At 42.8% G+C, this 23,561-nt stretch overlaps 1 protein-coding gene across 2 annotated transcripts in view; it reads right to left on the reverse strand.

Moving 5' to 3' along the window:
• Positions 1-12,266: 12,266 nt before the first annotated feature.
• The window catches only part of LOC311209467 (glycerol-3-phosphate acyltransferase 3), a 34,135-nt gene continuing 22,840 nt past the window's right edge, over positions 12,267-23,561 (reverse strand). Inside the window, exons 14-15 of one of the 2 annotated variants that reach the window (XR_014618416.1) lie at positions 23,472-23,558; positions 12,267-13,227 (exon numbers count right to left, since the gene is read on the reverse strand). The gene's annotated coding sequence lies outside the window, so the exon portion shown is untranslated. Of the gene's footprint in view, positions 13,228-23,376; positions 23,559-23,561 lie in introns of those variants that run through there. The other variant, XR_014618417.1, reaches the window with a different exon arrangement.

Genomic DNA, 23,561 nt, shown 5'->3' on the forward strand with positions numbered 1-23,561 from the left:
TCTGTTAATTTTAACAAATCACCATTTTTTATTTCCTATGACAGTCACAACAAAGAGAGAATTCCCACTGAGAAGAAATGCCATGCTTCTGCAACCTCAACTCCCAGCCAACAGCACCCCTTTGTTCACTTTCTACCCGTAACAAAAAATATGTGGTGCTCACATCTGCAGCCAAAGAGCAAATAACATCCTTTCTCATATTCTTCACATAGGTATGAATACCTTTTTTTTTTTTTTTTTTTTTTTTTAAATACGGTTATTTACTCTAACTTTACTTCATTAGTGTTAAAGACTTTATTTCATGTTAAATGTTGGGGGTCTTTTAAAATAGGAGACACTGGGAAAAAATAGAGGCCTGCTTTATCAAATACATTAAACTCTTATCTCTACTTGATTTTAAAAAATTGTGAAGCACAAATTATCCAGAGCTTAGCACTCAGAGTCTCTTCCTTGGCCTATAAAGTCAACAGTTACGGTGTTAAAGTTTAATCAATCCCATAAAATATTACTCAGAAAGTGACCCTGGTGTTATGGCTGAAGTACATCTCCTACATTAAAAAGCACTTTTGTGGAAGTCAGAACAGTGTTACTGAAAGAGCGAGCTAATAGGTATCTAGATGAGGTTAAGATAGGGAGGTAGAAGGAAAGGAGAGAATTCTGAAAGGCAGTAAAGGGAAGAAAACAGGAGAGGGAGGGGAAATCAGCTTCTTTCAAGTGGTTCCCTATGGACCTAAATATGAATGGATGAGGCAAGATGAATATCAGGCCTCAGCACATATTCTAATTGATTTCTGTTTTGGATTAAAACACCCAGCATCCTTCAATATTTTGTAATGGTCAAATAACTTTGGGTCTTATCATTAGTAAAGAACATAAAAGGCCACAAACACTTCTCAGGGAGGCGGTATGGTTTAAAATCAGAATGGTTAAGCCTCCCAAAGAATTCAAACTGCACAGCATGTGATCAAATCTCTGCATTTCACAGAGCAAAAGTTGGGCTCTCTCACTCACCAACAAGTTATGAAGTCTGCCAGATCTTAGGTCAAGATTATAAACTGTGCTAAACCCTTGGTCCAATATATCATGTCTTTCAGACCAATATCTAAACATATGCAATCCACACAGATCATTATTCGGAAAAAAATAAGGTTAGTGTCATACCAGAAATAGTCCCCTTTGTCAGATGCTATGCAATAAAAACTAGAGGCAGTCTGTGGTTAACTCAGATTTCAGAAGCAGCTGAACAAAAATTATTTAAAGATTGGAAAAGGAAAAATTCCTCTTTCAAAGGCCTCAGCCTCAGAATTATCTGCTGGTGATAAGCAAGATATTCCAAAATCCTAAATACTCCAAAGAAAAAAAAATAATTAATTTGCTTACTACCTATAAGGAAGTTTTTAGTGACATTTTTCCCTCAGAGCTATGAATGAGAAAAGGGCCATTCTGTAAAGATGATTCCAAATTAGTTATACACTGAAGTAGCAATCTCCTCTGCAGCATCATAACATAAGAAACTAGTTTCTCAGCATATTTTAACTGAGAAAGAGAACCACAGAATCATAAAACGGTTTAAGTCTTTTATTAAAAGATTATCCTAGCCTGATCTGGGGTGTGTTCCAGTACTGCTGTTCCAGAAAGTCTTTTAATGCAATATGGATTTGTTGCAGCTGTGCAGAGTCATATCTCTTCCACTTAAAACAAGGAAAGTTCTCAAATTACGGGAAGAAAAAAAAATTGTCCAAGTTGCAAATTTCACCTAGAAAAGAATGCTGGACAGCTCCCTGAGCCCATGGGGCTCTCAGGCTGGCTGCTCAGCAGTGAGCCCTCCTCAGCTCTTCTGAAACATCTGCCAGCATCTGTAAGGAAACATTCTCACAGCTAGCTGGAGTTACATCTCAAATAACCATACGTTCCCTCTCACATGGATAACACACAATGCAATAGGTACCCGCAATGATTCCAACAGAAGACAGGTATTGACTCTGAGAGCTTTGCAGGTCAGACTGAATGTCAAGAACAAGACAACAACTTGAGGAATAAATTATGGAAAACTCTTCACATTTCCTACGTTTGCAGTTTTGCACAAGTTGATCTGCAAATGCTATTATATGCGAGAACCCAGATGAAGCAAGTTGAATGCACAAAGGCAGCAGAACATATCATCCAGGTTCACACCTAATGATATTAGTATGAAGTTCACTTTGAACATCTCAATTCACATCATAATTTGGAATTCCTCCAATTTTTGGTAGTGTTCAGGACCGAGGTTTTGACAAGTAATCTTGTAATGTATGGCAATGCAAGAAATATTTTAATACAAGTAATATTTTAATCAAATGGCAAATCATAGTACAAATTCAGTTTTACCTCTGAGAAGTTTTCACAGCTGAAACACCGTAGCATTCTGTACAGTGTTTATACCTAACTACAGCAACAATTTTCTTTGACTTACCTATGCTGAGTGCCGGGCAAAGATACTGAGCAAAATGATGAGAACACCCACCTTATTAACTTGAGGTGAATTTGCGAACATGCACATGTTGACTTCAGCAGATCAACTTCTAAGGTCTCCAATACACTAATGGACCCAAGGTCTCCAGAATGACCATGCTTCAGAATGATTAACTACCTGTGTCCATCACCGAGTCCACTGGAGCAGTCAATCTGCTTCCCACCACCCACCACCCCATCCCCAGGCTACCCTTACACAGCTTTAACAACAGGTTTTCATCCCTGCTGAGTGACTACTACAAATCCATGGCTGCCACCTCCAAAGCTTTCCTTCACTATTTAACCAAAACATTTGCCCTCCTTTTCATCTCACTTTTCAAAGTCTTTATTTCGTATATACAATAAACAATTCCTTCCTTTTTTTCTTCTTTTTTTTTTTTTTCTCCCAGAGAAGGAGTAGTTGTAGACCACGATTTCTTGCTCAAAATGGAGATGTTTATATGGCAAACAATAAATCACCCGTCTCCCTGCTGTGCCTCAGAATGCCAAAAATCAAAGTGAAGTTCTCTTTAAGTAATCTCACACCAAAACAAGGCCCTTTATCATCACCTTGATTGCAAACATATTGCTAGTGAACGCAGACAAGTTCCAATGAGAAGAAGGGATAGCATTTAGCAGGGATGCAATTAATTACAAAAATAGCTAAGTATGCTTTCAGTATAAAATTTAGATACAGATATACAGATTAGTGTTCAAAACCACCAGCGCAGAGGGAGGATCACTATTTCAGTGTTCTTCTGACCAGTCTATTCAAATTATTAGCTAAAAAGGGCTTTTTTTTTTTTTTTTTTTTTTGTTCCCATAAGTAACTTATTTAAAAGGATGTGAATTAACTTAGAATGAATGTTCAATTCATATAGTTGAATCGCCATCATTATTATTACAGGAAGCTCTAATCATTATCACTAATATCAGACACTCTCCCAGCTTGCCTTTAATGAACATGACTCACATTTCACTTTAATGATTCCTACACCCATGTCTCCTCTGTGCCTTCTGCTTCTACCCAACCATGGGGGAAGGGTGGCCTACATAGCTTTCTAAAGATGAAAGGCCACCTTTTAAGAAAGGAATCACTCCTGATGCCTGTTTTATAGGTGCTCATGCTGCAAAGCCTTGGAGATATCCTGAGAGTCCAGAAATTACTCTCAGCCATCTTATTTCAAGGAGTCCCAAACTGTGACACCTTTGATAGCGTATCAAAGGAGTGCTTTCCTGAAGAGGGCTGAACTGCCTGTAGCATTTCCTCCAGAAGAGTCACCTTCCCATCTTGCTCACTTTACTCACCGTCTTCTACAAGAGAATGTAGTAGCTGATGCGGAGTAGGGCTGGCAGGGAAGAGGCTTGCAGAGGTGACAACAGAAAGATGCAAGTGCACTGTACTAAGGACAGGAAACCAAAGGGCCCATGGGAATATTCCTCACAGACCTTACACCCTCCTTTCTCACCCAAATCTAAATTCAGGGCAAAAATCAGCCACTAAGATACCGCAGCTTGAGATGGCTCAAACAGTCCGCATGGTTCACTTAACTCTATTCCCTAGGGTCTTAAATATATTCACAGTACAAACCATTTTTCAAAAAAATCCACCTCGATCACGTAGCAGTCAGAAATAAGCCTGTGGCACCCACAAACAACTACTTGAGAAGCATTACCAATAACAGATGAGGACAGGCACAAAGCTTACACTTTACATGTCAGCTACAACAAAACAACACAACCACAGTCACAGAAATATGGATAAAAAAAAAAACTACTTTGCACAGGACTTCCATCAAATTTCTTAAACTTTTGTTGCCACTAATTACACCATTGAACTACAGAATTAGTTTCATTACAGACAGATATAAATTAATCAACTCAACTCAATCTGAATTTAGTAATATTTATACTTATAAAAGATATACAAGCTATAAAAGGCATAAAAACTATAAAAGGCAAGTAAACAGCACTGGGTGTGCGGGGAGTCTACGCTCCACCAACACACACACATGAACATCAAACTTTCTAAATATACAGAACACCGCCCCCACGTACTAAACCCAAGTATGCCCACACATACATACAATCAGAAAAGGCAACAAACAATCCCCCAAGTTCCATGACTTTAACAGTTTCCATTTTTCCATTCCTTTTCTTGATTACAAACAGGTCTCCATTTTCCATTCCTTTTGAACAATATGTCTTGCTTTAAATTGTCAAGCAACTCAGTCTTCAGGCCTTATGTACCTCGTTCTTCCCGGATTGAAGAAAAGCATATCCATCTCCTTTTCAAGGCCAATGAGGCCTGGGTCAAAAGTCATGTCCAGGTCACAAGAGGGCGGAACACCAAAGGCCTGTGATGGCTGTAGTAGCAGAGGGGCCCATGGCGTAGCAGTCGGATCAGTAAAGGATCCCACAGCTCCCTCACTGTCTGGCAAACCACACGTGTCTGACTGTAGGTCCCACATGGCTCTTTAAGGCCTCAGAGACTGCTCGCCAGGTGCCGAGCAGTCCCACTGCAACCTTGGCGCTTTTAATTGCAGAGTCCCACACCTTGACATCAATTTGGTTCCATGTTTCAAGATCATAAACTGTCCAATTGTTAATAAGGAGAATGAGCTGTAAAGTTACCAGGGCAGTCTTTGTTCCTAAGGACGTATGATTCCCCATAATGCGCAGCTGCTTACCAGCGAGGGGCAGCCTTGCGCTGGGTCTACCCCTTCCAGCTCGAGCCTCTTCGCAGCTCCGGCGCGCCCACCTCCAGCGACCTTCAGCACGAGCCTCCCCGAGCAGTCCGCTGAGCCTGGCCGAACCCATGCCCATGAGGTAATCAGTGTGCCTGTTCCCATCTTGGTCTCCGTTCTGCTAGCTTGTTCCTTTTCATTCCTTCTTTCTGCTTCTTTATTGATGACATAACTTCATCACATCGTGTTGCCTTTTTTTTATGTTTATCTTGAGGGCAGGCTCCCCTCTTATACCCTTCTCTCCACAGCAGTTCTTTTCAAAACAACTTTTCATTGGTCAAACAACTTTGAATATAACAACAGCAAACACCCAGAAACTTCCATGCCTTAATGGCTGGAGAACAAGAAACCGGAGACTGCATGGAGTCTCCTTTATCACCCTTCTTTGTTCCCTCTAAACTCTTTTACATTCCTGATGGTCTCATCGTTAAGACTCTAATGTTATCATCAGCCACGGGGCTTTCCAACCCCCATGGCCACGTTCCCAAATCTCCCCCTTCTTTATTAATATCAATCATTTTCTCGACACGAATTACCACTCCATATATAACAAGACCCTGTCATTTAAACAGAATTGTACTTCTATTAACCAGCTGCTAAAGCCAATTCAATGCTGTGTGTTAACACTGCCTTGCCAAAGGATAAGACCTTAACAGTTCAAGACTGACCAGTAGTGGTTTTATGAGTGGTGGTTGCAGGTGCAAATAAATTACTTCTCTACACAACAAGAAATCCTCTATTGCACTCATCAGTTAAATTAGACTAAAATATTTTGCAGCATTCCTGCTAAACAGATAAAGGAAAAGCTGAGAAGACTTTCACAGAAGTGCCACTACATCCATCCCAGGTGTGGTGTCTGACATCCACAAATCACTTTGCCACCTGAGGCCACAGATGAACAACACTACAGGACCTTAAAACACTTGCAGTAGTCTAGGGAGAAAGGATGTCATTTCCAAAGCTCATTGACAAGTTTAACATTACAGTTGGCTTCCCATTCTTTTGTAGTCTTTAGGTTTTTCCTCAGCTTCATTAAGACACACAAATTCCTTTCTTTCCCTTTTTAGCATTTAAGAGGCTGGTAAAGCAAAGTGTCACCACGCTTTCTTAAATGAGTTCAATTGTTCAGAACCTGTTTAGTGTCCACTCTTGCATGTAGCATTGTATAGGAAGGAGGTTGGGTCTGCTCCTGACTTCAAGTAAGTGCTGGTGGGTATAATAACCAGTGTTTGTGCAGCACTTAAAAGATAACCAGCATATATGCCATTATATATATACATACTACCACAGTTTCTATGCTGCAAGTCCTTGATAGGTCTGCCTGAGGCATTTACATCTTTAATGGGATGGCTTATGTTATTTCAAGACCAATTTGCATAAGATACCTGTTCAGGGATAAGGAAAACAGCATTTTTTATTTTTTTTTTGTCCATTGCTGCTTCACACACAATCTGAGGAGTTCTCACTCATCTCAATCAGGTCCAGCTAGAGATCATCACCACAACTTATCCTAGAAACACGTTAGTGATGCACGCTGTACAGGGAGAAGGCAGGAAAAATTTGGAAGTTTCCAGACTAGCAAAGCTCACATGTGCTAAAAATAAAGGAACACAGTACCTCTTGTTGCTTGCTGATAGAGGCTGACAACAGATGGGGCTGCATCCTTCCTCCAGTCCTGCTTGGAAACCATGGAACGATGTTTTGGGAGCAAAGCCTCACCCTGCAATCCCTCTTCTTCAGCAGGATGGAGCTTTCCTCACTCAGTGTGCCAAGGAAAAGCTTGTTTAAGCATAAAGAAACAGGGATGAGAGTCAAGCACTTTACCTGTCATCTTTGGTAACCAGTTACACGTGACATTTACGCTGATGTTTAGCTCCCCAGTTGCATTCATTATTAGTTTACAGTACATGCCCAGTGCTTTTAAGAGATGCAGGACTTCCTTCCATTTTGGTTTTGGGGGACCACAGATATTATTTTATGCACCAAGTTCCTTCTGCGATTGCTCCCCATTACCTCTGAAACTACACAACCACCTTTTTTAGTTCTTTGGTCTACAGCACACAAGGATTTGTTGGGTCACAGCTGAACTATTCCTGGAAATGCTAAACATCTCATACCCAAATTTCATTTGTAGTGCAGCTCAGCAGCTCAACCGGCCATCACTGATGTTAGCCTAACACGTTCAAATAGTTTTGGAACAGGAATGAAAGAAACAAGTCAGCTAAAATAACATCTCTGGTATGAAAGGCTGGTCAAAGCTCTTAGTGATCCCAGAACAAAGTGTTTTCCTTTGTTTTAGATGAAAACAAAATGAATATCCCCAGTACTCACTCACTGCTGTCATCCTGCTTCACATCTATTACAACCAAGAAAAGAAGCAGAACTGCTGATTACCAATGGGAAGACTGTGTTTTTTAGATTGACCTGTAGAAGGAAACAATAGTTAACAAAGGAAACGCCATATGAGTTCAAGAACCTGTGAAACCATCCAGAGGCACCCAGGCGTCACCCACACAAGTTTGTTGCCCAGAGTCCCCCGAGTCTTTGGGGCCAAATTCTGACATTTCAGCAAATGCTGAAAAGCATCTTCCACAAGTAGCTGCACAACAAGTGAGTGTGACCCACCAAGTTACACTCTAACCCTCACAGGCTCATTCAAGTTTGCAATTATCCCAAACTGTATTCTTGTCAACAACATACAACTTTCAATACATCACTTGCTTTCCAAGTCAAATTAGCACTTCACAGTCAGATTGTGCTTCCTAGACAATTCTGTCCTAATTGAGACTTCCATCATTTTATTTCAAGAGAGTAAGAGCTTTCATTTGTGATTTCAGCAGCAGGGGCAGATAGATAATGAACTGTGTAAGTTTCTCCAAACAAAATATCACATCCCCTAGATGCAGCTATCTGACAAAAGACATTAGTGTACAGGAGCCGGGGCTGTGCTTAAGCTCGGACATGTATTGTTAAATGTGACATGCTCAATTTATCATTAGTTATGAAGTGAAAACGGATGAATACACATTCAATTTAGTTCAGCTGCTTTCTTCATTTATCACAGTCTTTCATCATCCATCATTCTTCCCTACCACCCTTTTGATTTGAACAAATAACACACTTTCATAAATTTAATCTAATTAATCATAATTGTAAGGTAATGTTCCCTTAATGAAGCGTATATTGGGCTTTATAAAGTTTGTTGCAATTTTAATAAAATCTGTTCCAGATAGAATCTACAAATGTTTTCAATGGAGCCAGAACCAGCCCTATCTCTCTCTCCCATTCATTACTAAGGTTGATGATGATGTATCAGTACAAAGAGCTGCTCAAGCATATTGCTCTTTTATAGAACAACTGTTTCAATAAATTGAAAGCGTTCATCATTTTATGAGACAAGACATGCAGTTAAAAAAACTTAATTGAAGTAGAAACAAATTAGGAAACCAGCCTTAAAGATTTTTCATACGTTATTGCTACGAAATACAATTCTTGCTATCTTCTGAGGGTATCTTCTGAGGGTATCTTGCATGCCAAAAAATGGAGGAAGAAGAAATTGCTCTTTAGCATCAGAAGTAATGGGCAGAGCTAGGAAGTTTTGCTGTAGTTCCCCAGCTGCAGTTAACCCAGAAGGGCCCCACTGTCTAGCAATAACAATGAACCAAAAACTCAGTGCAGAAGACCAAGCCACAACATTTCAGTTCTGCTCAGGGCTACTGGAAAACTTCTGGCCAACATAGCTAAGCCATACCAAATTTCATTCTTCTCTCCACTGTCTGTGGTGGACAGCATGCCTTACCTTGTCTTGTTGTGATTTTCCAAGGTTCATAAAGCATTTTGGAGCATCTGGGCAGAAAGTGCTGTAGACAGTAAATATGACTTATGACCATTATTAATGTGCAATTTTATTTGATCGTTATTCACACACAGATTCACAGACACACAGATACTCTCCATACCAAGATTAACATAGCCTCCATTTGCCAACATCACAGCACACTCATTTGTATCTGTTTCAACTCTTATATTGGCAGTTATTTCAAAGTTGCAAAACCAGAAACAGGACATTAAAGAATTGACAGTATTCCCACTGGCAGGCTTTCACATCTGCAGGCCACTAAAGACAGATGCCTGTCCTTTTCAATATTGGGCTGAATATCTGGTTAAAAACTGTACTTTGCTCCAGGGGGTTCTGCCTGTGTCAGCAACCCAGTTGTAATGATTGCTGCAGAAGTACTGGAAAGTTAATACTCTGCCTATCCAACCATACATCCATAGTGTTATTTCCTTATTTTAATTTCTCAAGTGCAGTTAAACTACCTTTACTTGAGCCTTGTTCCAAACTTTTGAGAAATTTCAGCAAAAGGAACAATTTTAACCATTGTGTGCTACTACCACCACCTCCATCTCAGTGAAGATTCACCTGCCAAGGTGACAGATGAACAACCCAAAAACCATCTGTTCCAGTATGTGATCCTGATGCGAGTCATTATAGGATCCTTTCATTATAGAAAAGAAATGTAGTTCTACAGCTAGTTCCCTGGTTTATATTGCAGAGTTCAAGAGCTTTTCCCTTCCGCTTTGTGAAAGAAATGTTTGATGATTTCTGGCAGACCATTAGACCAAATTTGCTTGTGATGTTCCCTTGTTGCATACAGCATTAGAGCTGCACAGCCACCTGTAGTCCCTTCAGACCTAGCAACTTATTATATATACCTCATCAGCAGCAGTGGCAAACAGGGATTTACTTGTTGCCTACAAAGACAGAGGCAACAGCAATTGGAATTAACTTATTGTCTAATGTGGACTTCCTGAGGCCAACCACCTCTTAACAGCCACTGATTTCTGTAACTCGCCCTTTGAACCACAGAAGTCCAGGGCTTAATCATCTGCCAAGGCCTCAGAACACCTATGCAGCAGTGCTGGGAGAAGGAAATACCGCAACAGCAGTAAGATCCCTAGCAGATGGAACTTTGCAAAGGAGCAATGGCAGAGATGCCATCTCTCTTTAAAGAGACTGATGTGGTAGTATTATATGAAAGAGACACTTCAGACATTTAACCTAGTTCTGCATCCTTCTGAAAAAAAAATAAATAAATAAAAATAAAAATAAAAATAAAAATAAAAAATAAAAATAAAAATAAAAATAAAAATAAAAATAAAAATAAAAATAAAAATAAAAATAAAAATAAAAATAAAAATAAAAATGAGGGCTCAGCTGGTGAGGGAGAAGGATGCAATGCAAGCTTTTCTCTCTATACAGGGGGTGTTTCCACATCATCTCAGCTGTGACCATTCCTGCTGTACTCCCCTTTTCCCAGCTCTGTTCCACTCCTGTTTTACCCGCAACAATTACATGGGCCAGTGAGGAAGCTTATTGGTGGCACTTTCTCTTCCATGTCCTATGCCCCTTGACTTTTTTTTCCTTCTCCTCCCCCCAGAGTACATCTTCTAAGCCTAAGCTGCTACAACAACCAGTGTGGCCAAAGCACTGCTAGCAATCAAGGTAAGTACAAAGTATGCGATCAGTTAATCATTCGTTATCTTTACAATGCAGTAGCTGAAGCTCCAGGGTAGGCAGTCCAATAATCTGTACAACCCCCAAGGTGCTCATCTTCTCCTAAACTGATCATTCGTTATCCAGAGCATATCAGCATATGAAATTCTTCATTGTTAAAGGCAACCAATCTCACACAAGTGTCAAGACTTTGAAGCTCTGGTCCATCTCAGACCCATGAAGTTTAAGATGCCTGTAAAACACGTGTTAAATCTTAAGCAGATTTAAGGCCTGATCCTGCTTTCAGTGAAAGCCAAGGGAAACCTCTTCTCAAGTTCTTGGAATTCAGATTCAACTGTTCACAACACTGACCAAAACAGGCAACCTTTACAAATGCACTGTTCTGCCGTAAGCACTACCTCTGTCCCAAGGCAGAAATATGAGTCCAATCCAAGGGGCAGTAAAAACTACTTTCCATAAATTGAATGGAGGCAAAAAGTACCATCAAGTTGCTGGTCAGTCAATGAATGCTATAAGGCATGGTTGCAAAATATCCCCATCCTTATCTTCCTTGCTCTGAAATGACTGTGACCTCTCATGCAGAGAGAATAATAAGATGGGGATGCAAATGACACAGAAAACCTACAAGGTACGCACAAGGTAACTCTACAAAATACACTCAGACAGAAAGCAATGCTTACCACCTCTTGTCAAGGTTTTTGAGTAGTTACCACCACCATGATCTTGAGGAAAAATTGATTTTGAAAAAAAAATTGATTTTTTTTCATCTTGATTTTGAAAAAACTTGGACTTACAGCCATCAGATCACACAGCTGGCTCCTGATGCCCTTTTCCCCCAGAAACCTCCTTTCTTTCAGGCCACAGCCTCCCACATCACCTTGTATCCCACTCGAAGCGCGGTTCCCAGCAGATAAGTTGCTGCACTACCACCAAACCATGCACTGGAACCCTTCATTCTGGAGCATGAAGATATTGTGGGGCAGGCAGTCAATTTTCCACACAAGGGGGAAAAAGAAATCAGTTCTCCATGGACAGGGACAGGTCTGGCTGCTGGGTGACAGCAGAGGTCCGGGACACTCAGCCAAAGCACAGACCTGCAGGCATTAACAATGCAGGCATGTTTGTCGTGTTGGCCATTAGCATCAACTGCACTCAAAGACAAGTTATCTGAAGAACAGGTTTGCCATCAAGGAAAGGAGGGCGTTTTCATTGCTGGGGCACAGAAACAGCTCAAGGAGCTGCTGGGGTGTGGACATGTTGGAGTCGCACACAACTAAGCAGAGCTGGCTGTCTCCCCATGCAGCAATTACTGAGTTGTAAGTTTGTCATAATGGTGTTCCAAGTCCACTCAGGTATCAGTTGTTAGATCTTGTGTTCAGTCCTTTCCTTCCCTCTGTTGGAGCTCCTCCCATACAACAGGGTTAAAGACGTTTGCTCACATCTGAGTGATATGAACTCCCCACTTAAATGCTAAAGAAATCAGATCCAACTTTTTCAAGTAAGGGAATACTCCTGAAAAAAACGCTTTCCATTTTTCCAGAATTAAATAATAATCATCATCATCTCACAACCAAACCTCAGAATCTACTTCCCTTCTATCTTTTCAGATCTTTTTCCACAGAAACTGATGAGGGGGAAGAAATTTTTTTATTTTTTTTTTTGATACTGAAATGTTTTGCTGCCTGCTTTTTCTTGGAAATGCAAGGGAAAGAAAGGAGTAACTTTAATGTGGTAGATTTCTAGTATGGCCATTCTGGTAAGACGCTTCCAAGTTAAAATCTGTCATTTTTGAGAAGCACAGAAGAACAGCAAGTTTGCAGTTTTTCATCCCAGTTTCTAAAAGATTTCCACCAATGCAAATGCATTCCCGGAACAAACTGCAGCCCTCTGAACACATCCAGTGCTGCACCCCTTCCAGTACCGCAGGTGGAGAAGGGGCATGAGTTAGCCCAGGGCACTTCAACTTCACCTCCCCAGCAGAAGCCAGAGCTGCTGAACAGATGCACAGAGGGAGGCGATCTCCCTCTGAGCTATACAGGGCCCTTTACTGACAGCCAGCAGCCAAGACCATCTGAACCACTATTATTTTTCCAGTAGTCTTTTATTTTGTTTTTCCTGCCCCTACAACACATACATATGAAGGACGTGAGGCCCCTCGAGGATTGTGTCCTACTTACTATTGGCAACCGTGTCTGCTTCAGAGTGCTCACTGAGGCTTCATCCATTGAAGCCACTGGATAAGCCTTTCATTTAAGAACTAATTTGTTACAAAGAATGATCTCTTACATTTGGTTGTTGTTTGTCCAGAGAGTTCCTTTGTCATTTACTTGCTTGGTGCGAGGTATTTACTGAACTCTGCTTTCCTGGCAGCAGAACAGAAAGTGCTTGGACTCAGTTCATTAGCGTTTAATGTCATACGCGTAGTAAGATCCACCACTTTACAAGAACAACAAATGTTGTCACCATACCATGCTGCAAGCAAAAGATAAGAATAAGAGAAAATGTACTAATTATCATCTTTGTTAGATACCTGCCAATGCTAACTTCGCTGTATATGGCCATTATAATCTTCCTTTCAACTCTACTAGCGCAGCTCATGAAATCTGCCTCTGCCGTATTGCACTGTCTGCTCAGAGGCACATTGCGAAGGTTTAAAAAGATGGATTCTTCATAAGAACGCCACAAGGTAAGAAACAACTACCCCTCCAGCTTCAGCAAAACCACAACTCAGTCACACAAGCACACACCCACTGTTTCATCTTCATAAGCATGTAACAGCACGTAATCAACACCCACCCCAACTCCTGATCTAAACAGGTGTATTTGTTGCATACCCCTGCCTAACACAAGACAGCATTTCAGCTGGGCAAGAGCTTGAGCTAGTATCAGAAAAATCTTAAGAGCATATTACTATTCATTTTTTCCAAAGAAAACAATTATCTTCCAGTGTTTTCCAGCTTCTGGTTAAGAAGGTGTTTTCTTGGAACAGTTTTAAAAAATGTATTGCCAGGAATGGAGCTATCAATTAACATCAGGAAAGAAGAACTGCATGCATTTGGGTAAGTGTGGAGGAAGTGAAGGGAAAAAAAGGACTGGTAATAAAGGGGTAGACCAGAAAAGGAGTGTTGTTTCCTGTGAACTGCCTTATGTATGTTGGCACCTTTTCCCAGCTTTTAAAAGGAGAGACAGTCTAGAATAAAATTCAGCAGTACAGACTTGAATGGTAACAGCAAACTTAGACCCTGGCAATTATTAAATAAGAACATAATTAATTATTTCTTCAACTGAATAGTCCTGAATCCTACCACAAATCAATCAGCTCTTCTTGCCTAAGAAGCTGTGACTCTATTTTAGCTCAATAAAAACAAAATCAATGAAGGCCAATTATAGCCCATCTCCTTAGAGTACGCAAATAGTGCGCCATATAGATGGGCCGCTATTGCTTAGGGCACTGCCAAGAAAGATGCTCGGCAGGCAAAAAGTAAACGTGAGCTGGTGCTGCCCCCTAGCTGTGTGTGCTGTAAAACGCCAGCTTTTCTCCCACTTAATGAAGGTTATGCAAAATTAGCAGACAGTATGTGCCCCCCAGCAGTTGTTCATCAGCTTACCACTCAGTATTTTAAGATGCAGAAAGTCCACAAATGCGTCTCAGATCACAGATTCCCGGTTAGTTACGAGAAACAGTGCATGAGGGAATTACAGAAATGTGACAGTGTACTTTCCTTCCATCATCTGAGACTATGAGGAAAAGGTGCTTTAAGAATATGTAAATGTATCACAAGAAAAGGATTTCATCACACTGCCACGTAAATCAATTAAACATCTCACCCTCTCAAAAGGGGACAGAGAGCTCTGTGTGCGCAGAACAGATTTCTGGCTACAAACACAGGCAGTTTTATACTTCTACCATACTACTACCATGCTAATCTGAGCCTGCTTTCCCTCCGACAACACACCAGGTGACAAACTAACCAAACCTAAATCCATGGCCCTTCAGAAAGATTTTTCGTCTTCCCTCTGAAAATTGTGAAGGAAAAGTTTATCAAAATTTTCACATGTACCATACAACTCTACAGCTGTCTGGAGACAAGAGGCTACTGCAAGATGAACTGAGGAGCTGAAGCTTTTTCCTGCCAGTTCTCCACTGCTGTGCACAGCCCCTCCACCTGGGAGAACTGACTGCAACCATGCAAATGTCCATGTAGTATGCACACAGTGGACAAATGTCTGCCATCCCCCAGGATCCATATTCCCCAAAAATCTGGCCTGCCTGGCTCACTCTGCAATAGTTTTCTCACAACAGACAATTATTCCAGCTCAGGAATCACCTGCAGGGGCTGAGTCTGCTTCCACATTCTCTGGCTGCAGTCCAAGCACACTTTTGGCCAAAAGCCTGCTGCATGCTGGCTTTCTGCCCCTGTAGTGGAACTCTGTGCTTAGCTTTATGGACTATTTTGATTGGCAGCTTCATCTTAGCATGTCTTGATTGCTTACCTAAAAATGAGCATTTTTGCACTGTGGCCCAAAACAAAATTTTGTCTTCCTATTTAAATGCTGTGACATCTCTAACGTCAAGAACCATAAAAGCCCTAGAACTGAAAGTAAAAGAAGTAAAACATTAATTTATAAGCCACTATACGCAATATAAAGCACCCTCTTCACACAGCTTTGAAAGTAACATGATGCTCAATAGCATAATAGTCTTCTTGAAATAGTATCCTGAGCAGTTTATTTTACCTCTCTGCTAAGTGTGAAATAACCACTCTCATTTCAGGACATGCATGCACGTATTTGGCTTAAGTGGCAAGGGTTTTGCGGTGGGGGGCTGCAGGGGTGGCCACTGTGAGAAGAGCCCAAAAGCTGCCCCATGTTGGACAAGAGCCAGCTCCAGATGCTCCAAAAAGGAGCTGCTGCTGGGCAGAGCTGAGCCAGTGAGCAGCGCTGGTAAAGCCTCTGTGAGAGCAGATTAAAAAAAAAAGGGGGAAAATTAACCCATGTTGGAGCAGTTCTTGAAGAGCTGCTGCCTGGGGGCAGCCCCCACTGGACCAGTTTGGGAAAGACAGCATCCCATGGGAGGGACCCCACAAGGAGCAGGGACAGAGAGGGAGCAAGATGAAGCAGCAGAAGGTGAAGTGCTCTGGACTGACTGCAGCCCCCTTGCACCGCTTGAGCAGATGAGATGGGAGAGGATGGACAGAGAAGAAGGTGTTATCTGCTTTCAGTTTCTCAGTGTTCTAGTTTGCTAGTAATGATCATACTAACCTGCCTATGGTAAGTCTGTTTTACCCCTGATGGCAGTTTGTGAGCCCTGTTCCTGTCCTACTCTAAAGCCATGAGCCGTTTTCTATTCCATTTTCCCTTGCTGTTCTTTTGAGGATGGAGTGAGAGTGGCATGGTGGAGCTCAGCTGCCCATCAGGGTGAAACCACGGAATGTACACCATGAGAAAGCTGTTTGAGATACTGGAGTAAGGGAATTGTGTAAGCTGTAATGAGATGTGCTGGAATTGTCATCACATGCCCATGAAAAAATGTTCAGGGCTATCACAGGCATTCTCAAGACAGCACTTGTGCTGTCACGTCCTGGGATGTATTTCCTCTGTTTTCTCTCTGGGTTACAACCAATTCAAATAACAATTTTCTTAGTGGCTGAGAGTTTTACTCACTACAGAGTCCATCTTCTTGAGGAACCACAGAGACGTATCTAAGCAACGTTATTCTTTATCTAGTTACTCAGATAGCTCCCTGCCCCCCAAACCCTACAGGAAAAGAGGCTCCACAACAGAGAGTAACAAGCCTGTCGGGAGTAACAGAACTTGCTATGAATGCAGCAATCCGTAAATTGGGCTAAAATTTAATACAGTGCAAGCCCCAACAGCTCCCCCATTTGTACAGTTTCAATGCTTGCTCAACTTTATTTCAGCAGGTGATGTGGCAATATGTGCTAGCTGAAAGATGAATGCAGCTTAAGGTCCCAAACTGTTAAGCCACCTCAACTTTGCAAAGTTAGCCAGTAAAGATTCAAATAAGTATTTTTATCTTTTTGACAATAAGCCTGTGCTTGGCTGGCTTCTATTATTTCTATAATCAAGTTTACTATGATTTAACCAGCTCAAGCTCAAACTGTTTGCTAAATTGGTGCATGTTTCCACCAGGAGGAGGTAAAGGGTCTTATTTGTTTCTATGTAATTAAGCAAGAGGAGCAGTACTCCTGCAGCAGCGCAGCTGCCAGCCCCTGGTGCTGCCAGCAAGGAGGGCTGGGAAACACCTACCCCAGACCTCTATGAAGAGGAACCTGTCAGAGGAGCATTAACATTAGAGAATCATGAAAATCCCCACCTCCCTACTATGCTGAGCCACAAAGTTTTTAAGGTATCCGTGCACACAATGGTGCTTCTTCATGTTTTTTTATTTTATTTTATTTTAACTGTAAAGCTTCCAGAGGTTCAAGCATAAGCTAAGAACATGTATGTTTTGGTATAAACCTACAGCAACCTTCATCTGTATTTATTAAGTAACATGACTACATTTTTATTCTTTTTCAAAAATAATTATAGCTCATCCTGGCTGCAAAACTTCTGTTTATCCAAAAAGCTTGAAGAACATTACCAATAAATTGGTAATGGACACAATGGACCTGGAAATATTCGCCATCTAGAAGTATCTGTCACCTAGGAGTGCTCTGAGAAAAAGCTCAAAGAGCTTTTTGCCAAGCAGTGAGAGATGCAAAAAACGAGGCCTGTCGTTTCATACCAGGAACATGACAGTAGCATACACCTAAGGCTTATTTGTGTTTTTCATTAATCACAGAGGAATTTCAAAGCAGTGAAAATGATCCTTGATGGCGAAGATTTTGCCAATGAGTTCTGCAGTGTTTTGGGTTCTTCAGCGCTCTAGGCTGTGTCAAATACACCAATAAGCTGCATTTGAAAACAGAACTGAGTATGTTTATTTTGCTCAGTAGTCGAGGCCGGTGCCCGCCAGGCCCGGTGAGGGGCACCCCGCGCATTGTAACTGCGTGCTCCAGGCGGAGGTGTTGCACCTGTGTGAGGTGCAAGCAGGTGGAAGGTCTGCTCAGCATGGTGGCAAAGCCAAGAGACCATGGAGATACCCCACAATTGGTGGTGGACGCCCTGCACTGTCCCTGTCAGGTGGGGGGGCAACCTGAGGGATGGGGAGGGTTGGGAGAGGGCCCCTGCTTGGTACCATGGGCAAACCCCCCTGATGCTTCCCTCGCGTCCCCAGGTCCCCCTAAGCAGTAGGTTTGTAGCACTAGACATTGAAGGGGAGGTAAGTGAGGAAGCAGGGGAAGGTTCCCCTAAGAGGTTACCAAGGAACTGCCTCTGCCGGGAAAGAAAGGTGGTTGTGGGAGGCAACTCCCTGCTCAGGGAAATGGAGGGCCCCGTTTGAAGACCAGACCTGAGCCCTAGGGAAGTGTGCTGCCTACCTGGGACCCAGGTCAGGGACATAACTAGAAAACTCCCTGAGCTGGTTCACCCCACTGATTACTACACATTACTCGTAGTTCAGGTGGGCAGTGATGAAATCGCTCATAGAAGCCTCAAAACTATGAAAAGAGACTTCAGGTGTTTAGGGCGAATAGTTGAAGGAACAGGAGCAGAAGTCATGTTTTGTTCTATTCTTTCTAGGGAGGTGAAGGACACGGAGTGGGCTAGGAAAACACAGGTAATGAGTAAAAGGCTGAGAGGCTGGTGTCAAGACAGGAACTTTGGGTTCTTTGACCATGGAGCAGTTTACTCAACCTGTTGTCAATGGATGGTACTCACCTGTCTCAAAAGGGGAAACAAATCCTAGCACAGGAGCTAGCAGGACTTGCAGAAAGAGCTTTAAACTAGCTGTGATGGGGGAAGGGGGTAAAACAGGGCTTACCAGGGAAGTGCCTTGGGGAACAACGCTGAAGCTGGGGGTGAGGCAGATGTCTCGTCTGAAGTGCATCTACACCAGTGCATGCACCATGGGCAACAAAAGGAGGAGCTAGAAGCAATTGTGTGACAGGCTAACTACGACCTAGTTGCAGTAACTTAAATATGGTGGGATCACTCCCATGACTGGAGTACTGTGATGGGTAGCTACAAGCTCTTCAGAAGGGATAGACAAGATAGGAAGGGTGGTGGCGTGGCTCTTTATATAAGTGTGTTTTGATGTTGAAGAGCTTGACGCTTGGGAATGATAAAGTTGAGTGTCTATGGATAAGGATCAGGGGAAGGCCTATAGGGGTGACATCGTGGTGGGGGTCTGTTATAGACCACCTAATCAGGACGAAGAGATGGATGAGGCATTCTATGAGCAGCTTGCAAAAGTTAAACAATCACCAGCACTCGTTCTCGTGGGAGACTTCAACTTCCCTGATATATGCTGAAAGTGTAATACTGCACAGAGGAAGCAGTCCAGGAGGTTTCTAGAGTGTGTGGAAGATGGCTTCTTGACACAGCTGGTTCAAGAGCCTACTTCTAGAGGTGCCCCACTAGACCTGCTCTTCACTAACAGAGAAGGATTGGGGGGAGATGTGAAAGCTGGAGACTGTCTTGGGCAGAGTGACCATGAAATTGTAGAGTTTTTTTTATCCTTGGTGATGTCAGAAGGGTAACTAGCAAAACCGCTGTCTTGAACTTCCAGAGGGCAGACTTGACTTATTCAGGACACTTGTTGCAGGGGTCCCTTGGGAGTCACTCCTGAAGTTATCCTGAAGGGGTCCAGGAAGACTGGATGCTCTCCAAGATGGAAATGTTAAGGACACAGGAGCAGGCTGTTCCTGAGTCCTGTTAAGGCAAGACAGAGGGGAAGAAGACCAGCATGGATGAACTGGGAACTTTTATTGAAACTGGGAGAAAAATAGAGTCTACCTCCTCTGGAAGAAGGGACAGGCTACTTGGGGCAACTACAAGGAAGTTGCTAAGATATGCAGAGAGGAAGTTAGAAAGGCAAAAGCCCAGCTTGAATTCAGATTGGCCACTGCAGTAAAAGAGAATAAGAAATCCTTTTACAAATATATTAACAGCAAGAGAAGAATCAAGGAAAATTTTCATCCTTTACTTGATACAGCAGGCAATGTGATCACTGAGGATAAGGCTGAGGTTCTCAACACCTTTACATCTGTCTTCAATAGTCATTCAGTTATCCTTAGGGTACTTTACACTCTGACCTGGACATCCCCTGTGATTCAGGTAGAGAATCCTGCCCTGTGATCCAGGAAGAGACAGAGACCTGTTCCTCCATCTGGAATATCACAAGTCCATGGGACCAGGTGATCTCCACCCTAGGGTGCTGAGGGAGCTGGTGGAGATAATTGCCAAGCTGCTTTCCACCATCTATCAGCGTTCCTGGTTATCTAGAGAGGTCCCAGAGGACTGAAGGCTTGCCGATGTGACTCCCATCTACAAGTAAGGAGGACCCAGGGAACTACAGGCCTATCAGCCTGACCTCGGTTCCAGAGAAAGTCATGGATCAAATCATCTTGGGTGAGATCACACAGCACATGCATGGCATCCAGGGGATCAGGCCCAACCAGCATGGGTTCATGAAAGGCAGGTCATGCCTGTCCAACCTCATCTCCTCCTATGATTGTGTGACCAGACTGGTAGATGAGGGAAGGGCTGTTGACGTAGTCTAGTTAGACTTCAGCAAAGCCTTTGACACGGTCTCCCACAGTATTCTCCTGGGGAAACTGGCTGCCCGTGGCCTGGACAGGTACACTCTGGGTAAAGAACTGGCTGGAGGGCCATGCCCAGCGGGTTGTGGTTAATGGAGTTAAGTCCAGCTGGCATCCTGTTACAAGTGGTGTCCCCCAGGGGTCAGTACTGGGGCCTATTTTGCTTAGTATCTTTCTTGATGACCTAGATGAGGGAACTGAGTGTACCCTCAGTAAGTTTGCAGATGACACCAAGTTAGGAGGTAGTGTCGATCTGCCTGAGGGTAGGGTGGCCCTTCAGAAGGATCTGCATAGGCTGGACTGCTGGGCCGAAACAAACGGTATGAGGTTTAACATGACCAAGTGCCAGGCCCTGCACTTTGGCCACAGTAACCCTATGCAATGCTATAGGCTTGGGGCAGAGTGTCTAGAAGACTGAAGAGGGAATGAACCTGGGAGGGTTGATCAATGCTCAGCTAAACATGAGCTGGCAGCATGCTCACGTGGCCAAGAAGGCCAATGGCATCCTGGCCTGTATCAGGAATAACGTAGCCAGTATGAGCAGGGAGGTGATTGTCTGCCTGTACTCTGCTCTGGTGAGGCTGCATCTTGAGTACTGTGTTCAGTTTTGGGCCCCTCAGTACAAGAAGGACATTGAGACCCTGGAGTGTGTGCAGAGAAGGGCAACAAAACTGGTGAGGGGGCTAGAAAACAAGTCTTATGAGGAGCGGCTGAGGGAGCTGGGATTGTTCAGTCTGGAGAAGAGGAGGCTCAGGGGAGGCCTCATTGCACTCTACAACTCCCTGAAGGGAGGCTGTGATGAGGAGGGGGTTGGCCTCTTCTCCCAGATAACTAATGATAGGACTAAAGGAAATGGCCACAAGTTGCACCTGTGAAGATTTAGATTAGTACCAGGAAAAACTTTTTCTCCCAAAGAGTGGTCAGGTGCTGGACTGGCCTGCCCAGGGAGGTGGACTCACCATCCCTTGCTGTGTTCAAGAAGCAGTTGGACAAGGTGCTATGAGATATGATTTAGTAGCTTAGTGAGTAGTATCAGTGATAGGAGGATGGTTGGACTAGATGTTCTTGTAAGTCCTCTCCAACCTTGTGTTTGTATGATTATACAGGAAAGAATGCCAGATACTCATTGCCTATGTCATGTGGGAGCACGCAATATCTCAAAAGGACCCAAAATGAGGAATATAAGAAGTTGAAAAGGATGTGAAAAACTCATTTCACAGCAGCATAGTTATTTCAGAGGCCAATTACTATGTAAAACAATAATAATGCAAAGAAAGTAGCAGCATGCGTTAGTTTTGGCAATTGGAAACAGCATCTTCAGGGCCAATTAACTAAGCAGGCGGTTGGATTAGTACTCACTCATGAGTGCACACACATCAAACCTTGACGTTCTCTATACAGCTACACAACAATGTCATTCTCAGCTCTCAGTCATAGTCCTTAGCAGACCTTCTGCCAAACCACTCCAGCCCTCTCAGTGACATTACTCTTCAGTGACAGCTTGCGCCTTCCTCTTGGAAAAGAAAACAAAAACTGCAGAGTGCTTCTTCAAAAAAAAAAATAGCAACTAGGTTATAAAACATGATGAGAAAACAAGGAAAGTGTCAAGTCCTGAAAGGTACAGCACACAAAAAACTGCTGCTGTTAAAGTGTCTGACTCACGTTTACTCCAGATACATAAAGTGCTTTGGCACATCCAGCATCACACCAACACAAGGCTCCAACCGCTGGGTGGCAGTGCTGTGGTAAAAAGCAGACAGCAACTTTCCCTGCTAACCCCAATAGGAGCTAGCAATTCTTGTGAGTCACTCCATTCCATCCTAGCTTTGCCCCAGTTGATTAGCAAAAAAAAAAAAAGTATCACCTGAGGCAGCATCTCCATTGTTCTGTAAAGATGGTTTAAGTCATCTGCCAGCCAGCTCATTGCAAATTCAAAAAAAAAAAAAAAAACCACATCGAAAAGCCAATTATCATGAAATCAAATGCAGCGCTGCTTTACAAAGAGCTTCAAGTCCATCTTCTGCAAAGTATTGAAGTATTTCCCTGCACTGAGGTGACTGCCTTAAGATTCTAAGGAAGATTGCTCTTACATTTCTATGCAACTTGCTTTTGTATAAGAAATCTATGGACTTAGTACTTAACATCTTGATAAAGTCCTGATAAGATAGGACATAAGGTTCAAGGCACAGGCAAGTATCACAGTCCTCAGATCCATTCTTGTTTTAAATTGACGCAACTGCAGTAAGGCCAACAACTTCCAGCAGTGGAATAGCAGCATGAAGACATCACACAGAGCAATTTCCAGAATTTTAAGGTCAAGTACCTCATTCTCTTTGAAATTTAAATCCCAATCAACTCAGGTCTTTTGACATACGCTATACACACAGAACCTCTGGTGCTTGAAAACAAACTGGACAGAGTGCCACCTGTGGATTGTACAATAGTATGGGGCCTAAGGACAGAGTCACTGTCCCACATAGGAGCCCTAGCAGTGTCCTGCAACCTAGCAGGGTGAGGGTTAGCCCAGGTGACCCTCCCTGCCTGACAAAGATGGGGAAGAAACAACCTGGAAAGCAAAGGAAGCTTGCTGCCCCATGCCATGCCCAGCCCACAGAGCCAAGAGAGGGAAGGCTCAGGGGAATTTCTCTAGGCCTCTTAACCCTGCCACAGGGGCAGCTCCACTGAAGTTCAGGCCCAGCAACTCTGTATCTACCTGCCCAACAGTGGGGTCTTATCAACAGTCTATAATGTGGCAACTGTGGGCAACTGACCCAAGCACTCATCCATCCCATGCATGCTAAATAAGTGGCAGTCCTATCCAAGCAACTGTACCACACTGCATGTCTCTCTAGTATTAAAAAAGTACCATTTTTCTCAATAGCTGAAGGATAAGAAGAGGTCACACACCATTTATAGAGCCTAAGAGCCAGATATTAATTTTCAAGGACTGTAATAACTTTGATCTGTGCAAAAAAAATAAAAATAAAAACCACACATCACAATTCTAGATGTTTTACATGCACTGGCTTCTCTGTAAAATGAATTTACCTTTTCATTATTGTTTAGTGACTGTGCTGGTATTCCATTTGTATCGATTTTGTGCAGCAAATAGGGGGGAAAACAGCCTCAGAAAATCTA

This window comes from Netta rufina, assembly GCF_964035555.1.
Source record: "Netta rufina genome assembly, chromosome: 4".
Classification (NCBI taxonomy): domain Eukaryota; kingdom Metazoa; phylum Chordata; class Aves; order Anseriformes; family Anatidae; genus Netta; species Netta rufina.